Source organism: Centropristis striata, chromosome 14 (assembly GCF_030273125.1).
Source record: "Centropristis striata isolate RG_2023a ecotype Rhode Island chromosome 14, C.striata_1.0, whole genome shotgun sequence".
Classification (NCBI taxonomy): domain Eukaryota; kingdom Metazoa; phylum Chordata; class Actinopteri; order Perciformes; family Serranidae; genus Centropristis; species Centropristis striata.
Window position 1 is genome coordinate 13855260 of NC_081530.1, and position 13179 is coordinate 13868438.

Here is a 13179-nt window from a genome sequence, read left to right on the forward strand (position 1 = left end):
AGCAGGTCACCATATTCAGCTGACATCTCCTCCAATAGCTGCTTGAAAATCCTGTGCTGTTTTGCTTTGGAGCGGATGTTGTTGATGATTTTCACAACGGGAGTCATCACGTGTCCAAAGCCGATCACTTTTGAACATAACGCCTGCTGGTGAATTATGCAGTGGTAATGCAGAAATTTTGGAAAGTCTGGGTCACCTTTACAGTGAGCGATGAAACCTGTATGTTGGCCGATCATAGCAGGAGCCCCGTCTGTAGTCACCGCTACTAGCTTTTCCAATGGTACCTTTTTCTGCACGAAAAACTCCTTCAGTGTGTTATAAATGTCAACTCCCCTCGTAGTTGTCTTTAAGGGCAGTAGTGTCAGGAGTTCTTCTCTTGTGGAGTAATCTTCAAACACCATCCGGATAAAAACCAACAGCTGCGCTGTACTGCTGCTGTCCACGGACTCTTCGCACTGGATGCTAAACCACCTGCATCTTTCCAGATCCTGGTGCAGCTGATCGGCCAAGTTACCAGACATAGCTGACACTCGTCTAGCCATCGTAGATGCCCCCAGTTGGACGTCGGAGAGAGTGGAGATTAGATCGGTTCCATTTTTGTCGTCTTCAAGTACAGTGTTAGCGATTATCATCATTGCTTCTTTTACAACTTCTCCATCTGAAAATGCCTTCTTCTTCTTGATCAGAAATTGTGTTGCTCTAAACGAGGCTTCGGTTGCTTTTTGAGACTTTTTCGCCGGCCTCGTGAAAAAAGACTGTTGCTTACCCAAAGCTGCCTTAAGCTCATTGGCTTTTTCTGCCCGGTGGGTAGTTTGCATGGTAGCTTTTGTGACACGTAGTAAAGTGTCTCTCAACATCAACCACAGTCGCCCCGCAAATGAGACACATGCAGGTTTCTTTCACAGTCGTAAAAAAGAACTCCTTCTCCCATTCGTTGCGAAAGTGATGCGTTTTCTTTATTTTTTCTGCCATATTTTTTGGGGAAAAAGCTGCATTCAGTGCTCATCGTTGCTGCGCCCGCCAGCTTACTCTCCATTAACACTGGTTTTGTCATGCGCACAATAGTGACCTTTGACAGAGTTCACCTAAACTTATCTAAACTTCATGTCTAATGAACATATTTTTTAAGATATTGTCATTTTTAAAAATATATAAATGCAAGTGTGATTAAAAAAATAATAGCAACAGTACACTGTAACTGTAATCGCTACAGAAGTGCTATACGTTGAAGAAGAAGAAGAGCATTTTTTTAGTTTTTATTTTTAGGTTTTTAGGTGACCATGACTTAACCGAGGTATTGTTGGAAGAAGTCTTTAGCCTGCGGTGGAAGATGTACAGGCTGTCTGAGGTGGAAGTGGTTTTGAGGCGAGTTGAACCACGCAGGTTGGAGGTTGATAGCTGAAATCAAATTCTAAACCTTGTCTCTTGCCTACAAAATAACAATGGGCACAGCCCATGGTTATCTGAACTCCTTTGTTCAGGTCCACAAACCCTCCTGCCCACTATGCTCTTCGAGTGAAAGACGTCTGGCTCCTCCGCCACTGAAGTCTCAAACTAGACTCTTCTCCTCTGTAGTGGTGGAACAATTTCCAAACTCCATTCGATCTGCTGAGTCCTTACCAATCTTAAAGAAGAGACTGAAGACCCAACAGATGACAACAATAAATAAATAAAATAAAACAAACTGCTCCGCTCGCGCAACCTAAAAGCACTTGCATCTTAATGGACTCAAACTTAACTCACGGCACATACTCTTGTGTTGTTTCTTGACTTCATCCTTGCTTGTGTTGTATTAACTCTCAAATGTATGTTGCTTTGGATAAAAGCGTCTGCTAAATGACATTGTAGAATTGTAAATACACTTTTGAACACAAGACATAGGCTCAGGTTCCAGGCATATGAAAACCAACAGTTATATATGTATTTTGTATGTAACATTTACATTCAAAAACATTTTCCAGGACCAATACAAAGTGATTTCTTAATAGAGGACATATTACACTAACTTTCTTCTCTCATGCATTTGAACTTTCTGTGGATTGTTGCGTTTACTGCTGCTGTGACTTTGATCCAGATAAATTGTGGAAGGACTGGATTGATATGTGGTAAATCCATTTACAATCAAAATTAACCAAATCTCACAGAGTTGTATTCCTCCTCCAGGCTCCAACTCCCAAAGCAGCTGCAGAGGACACTGTTCGACTGATGAAGGAGCTTTACCTGTTTGATGTCCTCCGCGCTGATCGCACCACTGCAGCACATCCTTGTATATCATTCATTATTTCATTGTTTCTTTCAGCAGTCTTGGGTGCCAGACTGGTGTTAGAGTATGCATATAGTATAAATTAGTCTCCAGGCTTGGAACAAACCAGCTGGACTGGCAGGACAACAAACCTGGAGCGGTTTAGGGGTTTGGGGTCCTGCTCAAGGGCACCGGAGCAGTGCCCCAGAGGCAAACTATCACCTCTCCAGCTAGTGTGTGGCTACCATCTAGTTCTCAAACTAAATCAGTCTGTTGGCTCTGGTGTTGTTTGGACCCTAAGGCAGAACAGTTTATTATACAAAACAGTTTATTATACATGACAATACAAAAAGAGCAGGCAATGGCAGGGCTGGCTGGTGGAATATTCACCAAGAGTTGACACAAGGGCTGAGCAAATGGAAGGATTCAGGAACAGAACAACAAAAGCGAGGCAGCAAGGCACACAGGAATCTGATCACTTGGAAGAAACAGGGACGGGTGAGTATACATCCAGAAAAATCACAAGGAGAGCAAATCACAAGAGTATTGGACTTACAACCATTTCACAGTCCCAGACTAAAAACTGAAAGTCTTTAGTAAATATAGGAGTTTTAGTCACGGTGCTCCCGTCATCTCCATGGTTAAGTTTAAGGTAGTAATCTGCTCTGTTTCATATCAGTCTTTTCCTAGTCTTGGGTTTGGATCATATCAAACACAATCACCAACCAATAGATGAGCGGGGGAAAGGTCCCCTGTTCCAGACCGGCCAGTAAAATCACTTCCACAGGAAAAAGTTACATCACAATAATGTTAGTAAGCTCAGTCCTCAATAAAAATATAGTGATGTCATATATTTAGATGTTTCTTAATAAAGATAACAGTAAGGAGACCCAGTTAAAATGTATAAATAAATGTAGGCCTATACATAAATAAGTAATAAATAATTGATAATTAATGTATGATTAACTAAATGAAAGTTGAAAGAGCTGATAAATATAACTATTCAATTAAACACGTTATAATTAAATAGGACATAAATGTATATCATGAATTCATTTCTAAATTTTCCTTTCCTTTATTCTTCCTTATATCTATTTTTATTGTAAAATAGTCAACTTTTCATGTCAGAAAAACACAAACCTTTTTCAGCTTTGTGAGGGCATTTTGTAGCGTCTTCTTCTCTTCTTTTTGTGGTTGTTTTTTTCCCAACACAAACCACTGCACACACTAGAGCAGCTGGAGCCAGAAGCTGCTTCTTCTCCATTTAGTAAGTTTAGTAAAAGCATGATGAGGGAAAAATTGCATGGTAGGTAAAAAATGCTAAAAGAATCTAGTTGTAGTCTTGTAAATAGTGACCCTGGAAGATTCACAGTCTTTGTAGAATCTCAGTCTGAGACTAAAAACTCTAAACACTTGGAGTCTTTTCCAAATCTTTTCCAAATCTTCTGATGTACAGGGAGCATAAAGGTGTATCAGCACTACCGGAGTAGAGCTGCAGAAGCAGGAGACGCTAGCATGCTCACAACTACAATGTTAAAATGGCGATGTTTAGTAAATGTTATGTTGACCATCTTATTTTTCGTGTGGCACCTAATTTCTTATTCGCAGTAAACCAATGTATGCTGGAACTTAATGAAATGTCAGATAGAGAAGGATTCATTCTCTGGGGGCCATGAATGTCTTCATCAAATTTCATGACATTAGTTATTGAGATATTTCACTTTATCCATGTTGCTAGAAAAGCTAAAGCTGCTCAGTTTGGTTTAGTTTTCGCTGTGTGTGTGTGTGACACACACACACACACACACACACACACACACACACACACAATATTTGTACTTGGTATCAAAGAGCAAATTGCAACAATGTGGAATAAAAGTAAATTACAATGAGAAGTTATATTTTACAGTGTACTGATACTATATACTAGCCTGGCTAACACCAGACTATTCTCAAATGAGGTCTAGTCTGGCAACGAGCAATGTATTTTTCCGTAGAGGAGGTGTGGTTTACGATCCTCCAGAGCCGTTTATTGGACGCTTAGAATGTCTATCAAAGCGTCTGTAGGTAGCTCTTAGCCAATCAGATCAGTTATACCAGATGACGTAGTAGAGCAACAGAAATGGATGTTTGTTGTGTGTGTGTGTCTGTGAGAGAGTGTTGCTTGCTGCGTTGCTTCTCCAGTTCTCGCTTTCTGCAAGATTATTTATTTTCATGCTTTATTCCCCCTCATGTCATTCAGCCACACACATCCACTGATTTTATGGGCAATAATCAAGCTGCTGCGGGCCTCTCGGCGGCTCCACTGTCCGCGGTAGCGGGGCTATTAGCCGTTAGCGGCTATTAGCTATTAGCGGCTATTAGCTATTAGCCGCTAACGGCGCAAATAGCCGCTAGCGACGCTAATAGCCCCGCTACCATAACGCCGGTGATCTCAGCGGAGCCGCCGAGAGACCTTCCGCCTTTCAACTTTCGCTCTAAACTATTTAAAACACCATCTACAGCTAAAGAGAGTTTCGCGTCTGCTGCAGACATGTTGGATCCGGAAAACTACAAGCTTCCAAGTGCGGAGTAGTACGCGTCATCGTCTTGCCGTCCCTCCCCGCTCTGTGATTGGATCCCTAAAACAGGGCTAGGAATCCTTCCTGGATTCCAGACCCTTTCGCAGTTCGAAATTAAATTCGAGCGCGCAAGGCAGTCTGGGTATACCCAGGCTAACTATATACACAAGTTCTAAGAAATATTCATCCACCTATCTAACCATCCGACAGCCATCACTTGTATTTCATGTGTTTTTTGTTCTTGTGTTTCAGTCTGGAGCTCAGAGTGCCTTTCCTGGACCACAGTTTCACAGCATACTCAACCCGTTCTCATTCCCAAAGCGTAATATACAGACGATTTGTCACACCCCTAGACGTATCATACTGGCGCAAAGGGTACCCTTCCACGTCTGTGTGAAACGCTCTGGGTTCTCAATTGACTCCAATATAAACCCGCTCACGGCGCTGAGAAACGCTTAGAGCAGAGGCTTACAGCCGTCTATTCACTCCAATAATATCCCGACCACGGCCCTCCATTACGCTGCCAGCGACAATCTGAATGGAGAACCGAGGACCCTGTGCACGGAAGTATTTTTCTCCCTATTTTAAGGATTTCTTTTAATGACATCGTCAACATTTCTCAACACAAACACATCAAAGTCTCACTGATAATTCAACAATAAAATAGCTTCATGTTGTGGCTCTCAGTATCATTTTTTTCTCCTTCGATTCTGAGAAATAAACTTTTATTCGTTTGTTTTACGGCATTCCACTGGTGGACATTTCTCTCATTTTTAGTGAAAAAAAATAAATATTTTGACTTTGTTTCTGCATAAAAATGGATTTTGATTACATTTCTAGCGAGAAATATATGTTTTATGTTCTTAATATTCACTCAGTGAATGTACATAATCACTTTGTGGCGAAGATCTCGCCAGAAAAAGACGATCCGCTGTGTTTTATTTTGAAATCTGTTTTATTTTGTAATCTACCGCGATCATAGCGGATGTGGTCCTATCCTCGCGGATGTGCTGTGCGATCTCATTGAATCGCGCTTCACTGTAAATGGCCCCGACTCTGCTCTCCTGTTTTAGTTAAAATATCTTCATTAAACAAACATTGTTGTCTTTTTTTAGCATAGATAATATACATACAGTGTAATTATTTATTAGACAGTGTGTGATATTCGATATATTGGGTAGAAATAGGTTTTCACAGCCCTAATAGGGAAGAACTACAAAACGAGAGGTCTAGGGAGTTGTAGTTTTTTTTAATAAAACAGGTTTTTCCCTCAAATTGGAAGTTGGAAATACTTAATTAGTGGCTTTCCAGGGGTTTGAGGGGATGTCAATCACATTTTTGGCATCAGAATTTAAATATTGTCTTGTTCAATGGGGGATTTGTTGTTTTTTCAGCATATCCTAAAGCCCCCCCACTCCCACCCCTTAGTGACTATGCTCACATTATAGTCCATGTCAACACCTTTCTATAACAGTAGGTCTCATGTCTGTAACCCTTTTTGTCTCTTAGTTATAATCATTTAAATATGCCCCAGGGTTAAGGTTCAAAGGTCAATATCTCAAAGCAAGAATATTATAGAACCTTGAAATTGATATATGTTCCTCTCCAGGCCAAGACCTTTCCGGTGATGTATTTGGTTTAGCTCTATGACAAAGTTTTATTTTTTCACATCTCGCACTCAGAGCACTCAAAGGGCTGTGGGAATCTAAGTCTGTTAGGGCAGATTTCCAAGGTTTGAAAAAAATAAAACTTTGTCATAGAGCTAAACCAAATACATCACTGGAAAGGTCTATTACGCTTTGGGAATGAGAACGGGTTGGCATACTACCTTTCTTTGCCTGAGGAGATGAGGATTCCAAATGTTTGTTATTTAATGTCATTGTTTGTGGTCCGTGCATGGCGATGTAACTTGAGAAATGAAGGATGACTTTGCAACACTTCTGTATGCCCTGTTTAACTAGGATGGAGTGGAGAAACACCTACTGCGGGACTCTTTCAAAGGTTTGAATTTGATCCCTGAGGAGATTCTTTGGAGGAGGAAAGTACCCTTCGGTGATGGTCGGATGTCAGAGACTTTCTGGTACAACCACCTGCTAGAGCACTTAGAATCAATGGTGTGTGTTTATGGTCACAACAAAAAATAAAATGATATATATATATATTAAAGGACAAGGAAATGGCTTGTCACACCACACAAGCTAAGCACTACACATAAGTACAGTTGCAGTACCACACTTTGTAAAGATCAAGTGAATCTATGAGAAAATTATTCCACTGCTCACCCGATTACCTTAATAAATAGTTTGCTAATTAGTTTATGATTGAAATAGCTATTTTCCAGTTTTCTATAATTCATAATTTCTAAATTATGGTCCAATTTAATGTAAAATAGGTGATAAAAAGGGCTCAGGATGCAGCTACCTTACAACTGACGTTGCTACCATGGCACTTTATACATTTATATAGCCATAAAGTGTTTTAAATACGGGTTTATTCATTGTTTCCAACAATATACAATCATTAAAGTAAAGTAGTCACATAAGCCATCGCATCAGAGCAGACTTTAGGTAACTGCAGTCTAGTAGCATTTGTCTTTATCCAGCACAGTTAAATAATTTACACACTTTTTAGTATTGAGGCCATTATCAGCCTGATTTAATAGACCAATCAGTATATTGGCTGTTTTTTAATAGCAAAGTATGTATGAATACGAAGGAAAAATATTTTGTTGCACCTTGGATCCCATAAAATACACTGGAAAAAATATCTGTTTAATTTACGGTAAAACACCGGCAGCTGTGGTTGTCAGAACTTCACCTTAGTAATTACAGTGAGTTGGTTTTTCTACTGTAAATTTAATTGTAAATATCAGCAAAAACTGCAATTTAGACTGAAAAGTCCCTTTATTTTTAGGGTAATTGTGTCCTAGTGATAATATGGTATTTCTCCTTTAATTTTAAAACTGTGTGTTTTCTACAATTTTTCAAAAGTTTTGTTACTATCCCTTGTTTTACGGTTATTAAAAGTGTCTACTACGGTGATATGCATTTTTTAATTTCACACCCTTTTTCTCATACAATTTGACAGTGTTTACTGTAATTTCTACTAACAATTACATTGTATGACCTACTTTCTATCTACTGTGAATGATGACCAAATGGAGAAGGCTCAAGAGAGTAATTTCTACGAACAATTTTTACATTGTATGACCTGCTTTCTATCTACTGTGAATGATGACCAAATGGAGAAGGCTCAAGAGACTCACAACCCTCCACACTCCAGAGGCCTATTACTTCAGACAGGTGTTTGAGAAGCACTACACAGGCCAGGATGAGTGGCTCTCCCATTGCTGGATGCCACGTTGGATCAGTGGTATTGATGTTTAATACAGTCGGTCACATCCTTACACAGAGTCCTGGAAAACTCACATAAAACACCTGAACCGAATATTACACCCTTGTGTTAATGTCCCGACTGTCCCTACTTTCTACTGGACTTTGAAACCTGGCTGCAGGGTTCAACCAAGGGTATAGGTTCATATCTGTCAAGTGTTGGATTTGAAAATAAGGGACATTTTCTGGCGCCCGCCGTGAGCAGTCCCACCACCCCAACCAAGCTCCAGTATCCCTTACATTTTAAGACGGGTGTACAAGAAAGCTACAATCACCACTTGTCAACCACTTATAAACTACAATTGGCTTTATGCACAGCTGCACTACTTCCTGAACTTCAGCCAGCTCCTTTGTTTCCTGTCTGCCATTATTGGACAAACTGATTCTTCCAGGTGGGTCTGACCTCAGTTGTCACAACAATAATAATCAGACACACCTGGATTCATCAGTTAGAACCCTATGGGTGACGTCACGGTGACTACGGCCATTATTTATTTATAAGATATTTTTTGGCCATTTTATAGCTTTATTGATGGAGAGATATTCAGAGTGAAAGGGGAAGAAAGAGGGAAAGGTGGAGGTGGATTTCAACCCGGATTCAAACCCGGACCGCCCGCTCACGGGGACGGAGTCTCTATTTATATGAGCTCTACCAGGTGTGCCACCAGACACACACCACATCCAGTAGTTATACTGCTTGTCATTTATCTGACGTCACACACTAACCTCAAGACAGCTTTATCTGACGTCACACACTAACCTCAAGACAGCTGCCACCTACAGTACCTGTAGTAGGTACTGCAGGTGGCAGTTATCACGAGGCTAGTGACAGAGCTCAGACTGGGAATTTTTATTTTTTTTTACTCCGCCCGGGCCCGGTTAAAATATACAGTCTATGGTTAAAATACGGGAGATTTATGCGAAAATACTAATACTGGAGGACGGCGGGAAAGAAGGGTAAAATACGGGACTTTCCCGGACAAAACAGGATACTTGACAGGTATAGGTTTGATTTTAACATTGGTAGGGATATGACAGTCAGCCCCCGTACACGATGTTAAGTGCTGTAAATAGTAAATAGTTAATGTCACATAAATACAGACGAGGAGGCTGTGTAATCACAATGTAAATGGTAAATATTCCTGCACATATATAGCGCTTTTTGACCACTCAAAGCTTTACACTACAGACTGTAGCCCATTTACGCTGGTGGTAGAGGCAACCCCAAATGGTGGCAACTGCCATTGGGAATTCATTCAGCGCAGCATCGTGGGCAATTTGGGGTTCAGCCCAACTTCTATGTGTAGCCAACTTTCCGATCCGTGGGCGACCACTCCACCAACTGAGCCACAGCTGAAGCCTCCACAGCAATTTAAAAACACACCCCAACATACCATGTGTGATTGGGTTAAAACGATCTTGCAAAAAAATTGATATTTTCACAGAAGTTTGTAAAATCATCTCGCCTAAAGTTATCCTCTGTGGATTTATCAAAGCAAGTTGTCTGAACTTCACTTCAGTCGTAGTGCATTACATTACATTATAGTGCAAACAACTGCATTCAATTTTGCATTATACATAGATTAACAACAAAACACAAGCCACTATGCTGGCTTTGGAGCATTAAGGAGCATAAATTGGTGTTCATAAAAAATCAATCCACCAGGCTACGATAAAAAAAAGGCTTCTCAAATGAAAGATCTCTCAAAATAGAAAGTTTTTTGTTCAAAACGAAACCTATAAATCAGGATCACTAAATCTGAACTACTGACAATCCCAATATCCCTCATTTATCAAACGAGTGTACGACAGAAAGTGAGCGTAAAGTGGGCGTGGGATCATTTCTACGCAAGGCTCGGCATTTATCAATGTGGACGTGAGCGGAGGGTACGATCAGATCTCAGTCTGCTCTCAGCTCGTGTACACAGGTTTGAGTCAGCGTGAAGTTTGAGTCTGAGAATTGATCTTAGACTATTGCATCAATGCCTGGAGCTGATAAAACTCTGTGCTGTTTTGTTTTTTAATGGTGACAAAGCAAAACATGTTTAGACTACATCATTTATCATTTAAACATCATTTAAAATAAATACACGCTGCAACCGTGAAATACTAGCCTAGGATATTAAATGTTGTTGTCTTCTGCTATTTACCGTTATCCTGCCTCTGAGAAATTTCTCTTCTTTTGGATTAAAACCTACTTTAAAACGTTGTCTACCTCCTTCAACCAAAAAGCTGTGAAAACTTTAAAGTCCGTGCTCCAAATGTAAAATAATCACTGAACTTGTTTGAGTTTATAACTATAAGTTATTTTATTTCATAAACCTCCATCACTGCATTTCCTCCTGTTGTTATTTGTAACGGTGCACTTTGACTTTAGGGGGGAAAAATCCTCTTTTTGGCCGTATTGTATCCTTCGTTGTGGTAAACTCTGGAGGCGAGCCTTCTGAATCAGGTGTATATTATATATATATATATATATATATATATATATATTAGGGCGTGGTATTTAAATGAAGCTTGTTTCGGGCCGCCACATTTATCAACAGCCGATCATTCTCAGATCTGCGCTGGTTTCTGCGCTCGTTTAATAAATGATGGCCACTGTCTGCCTATTAGTGGGGCGGATTAGCTCAATATTTTACAACAATCATTCACTTTGTGATAAAAGCATGAAATTTGGTAGTTGTGTTGGTGAATATGTTTCAAACAAATCTGGATATTGGGCCACCTCAAAAGCGCCCCCTAGTGGCCGTGGCAGGCATTTGTTATACGAATAAATCAATGATGAATAAAAACTGCCCTTTTCATAATACCAACTGGTGATGAATTATATATTGTTGGAAAGCCTGATTAGTCACCTTTACAACGAGGTACAGCTTGTAAGGATCGTGCATTCATGGAATGAGCAACGGGGCTAAACGTGTGGGTAGCAACCCCCAAAAATGTGCATCCCCTGTGTAGTGGGGCGGATTAGATGAACAATCGTTCATTTTGTGATAAAAGCATCAAATTTGGTACACTCATTGCTGAATACATGTTTAATGAATCTGGATATTGGGCCATCACAAAAAAAATTCTGATGGCTGTGGCAGCCATTTTTAAAAATGGCCATTTAAAAGCGGCCATTTTTAAAAATGGTCGCTTTTAAATGGCCGGTGGTTACTGGTGAGGAATGCTTTGCCTACCCTACAACTGCTGTTTCATGTTTTCAGCACCACAAATATAATTTAGAGACATGTTAAAGTGACAAAAGCTTTATTACAGTCTAATAGAAAAGAACATTAACTTTGTATAACATTTTATTAGGTCTTGATATTCCCATTCACAGGCTACGGCCTCCTCTTTGACTTGTATTCTTCTGTTGCTCTTTAAAAAGAAAAAATAATTTTCAATATTGTATGACCTGCGACAATAAAAACAAAACACATTTAGACAGAGAAAAAAATCATACATTTTAAAAATTCTACTAGGGTTACTTGTAGCAGGTTACTCTTTCTGGCAAAATCCTTGTACTGAGGTGTGTGACTTAGTCAGGCGGCTTAGCCAAATAAAGGGGACACGCCGGATAAGAGCACCACATTTTTTCCACATACTCTCTATCATTATAGGTTTCAATTTTTAGTAGGAGCCACTTCATCAAGATTGCAGTGATGGCAGCCATATAAAGTCTATGAGAAATGCTATATCTTCCAAGCCACTTAGAAGGTCAATCTTGGTGTCAAAATATACATTTTCTGGGTCCAGGAATCATTTAAAGCTATTGAGAATATCACTAGATGATTATTTGATCAAATAGATATGTTCATTTTCACTCAGACTGGGCAACTCGCTTCAAGTGCTGCAGCAGGGAATCCTGAGTTGAAACTGTTTGGAATCAATGTTCACGGGAGAGTGCGGATTAGCTGCCATGTACACTGCTCAAAAAAATCAAGGGTACGCTTTCAACTCATGTCAGATCTTGATCAACACATTATTTACAGTGAATCATTTAAAGCTGTTGAGAATATCACTGGATGACTATCCAGTGATATTCTCAACAACTTTAAATGATTCTTTGACCCAGAAAATGTATATTTTGACACCAAGATTGACCTTCTAAGTGGCTTGGAAGATATATTGGTTCTCATAGACTTATGGCTTATATGGCTGCCGTCTCCTATCTGTAATCTTGATGAAGTGGCTCCTCCCAAAAGTTGAAACCTTTGGTGATAGAGAGCATGTGGAAAAATGTTGGTGCTTTTGTCTGGCGTGTCCCCTTTCTTCTAAAATCTGGTCCTAAGCCGCCTGACTAACTGTGATGGAGTTATAAAATACATTTAAAAAAAGAAAAAAAGAACCACATGGGCAAAGGAGACATATTACATATAGTGTGTGTGTGCCTATGTATGTGTGTGTGCGTGTGCAGAGAAGGATGTCCACATTCCACAGGACATAATTTAACAGTGTCTTATTAAGCTTTCACACCCAACAGCCACTGATACATGTTCCAAGCTAACTAGCTAACTTAAGTACCTATTTTTGCTATCTTGCTAATTTACTTTTCCGCCAAGGCCCATGATGATTGTTTTTCTCTATAGCCTTTATGATGTTCATAGCATATTTTATTCATAATTAAAACAGGTGAAATAAAATATTTAGACATACCTTGATGGACAGTCCACTGCACTGCTTGTCCCAGGAAGCAAATGCTAGCTAGCTCATTTGCTAGCTAGCTCGATGGCCAGCCCGATTGTGGTGGGGCAGGAAAAATAACTGAAAGAGTGTCTAACTGGATTTTTGTTAATTTAATATATGTATTTACATTTTTTAATTTACGTTTGTATATTTAGTTTAAATTTTTTAAATATTTTAAGAAATAATTTAAATATTTTTTGTAATTTTAACGAAGAAAATGACTGCTATGGCCACTAGGGGGCGAATTTGCGATGGCCTAATATACAGATTTGTTTGAAACATATCCACCAACACATCCACCAAATTGTTT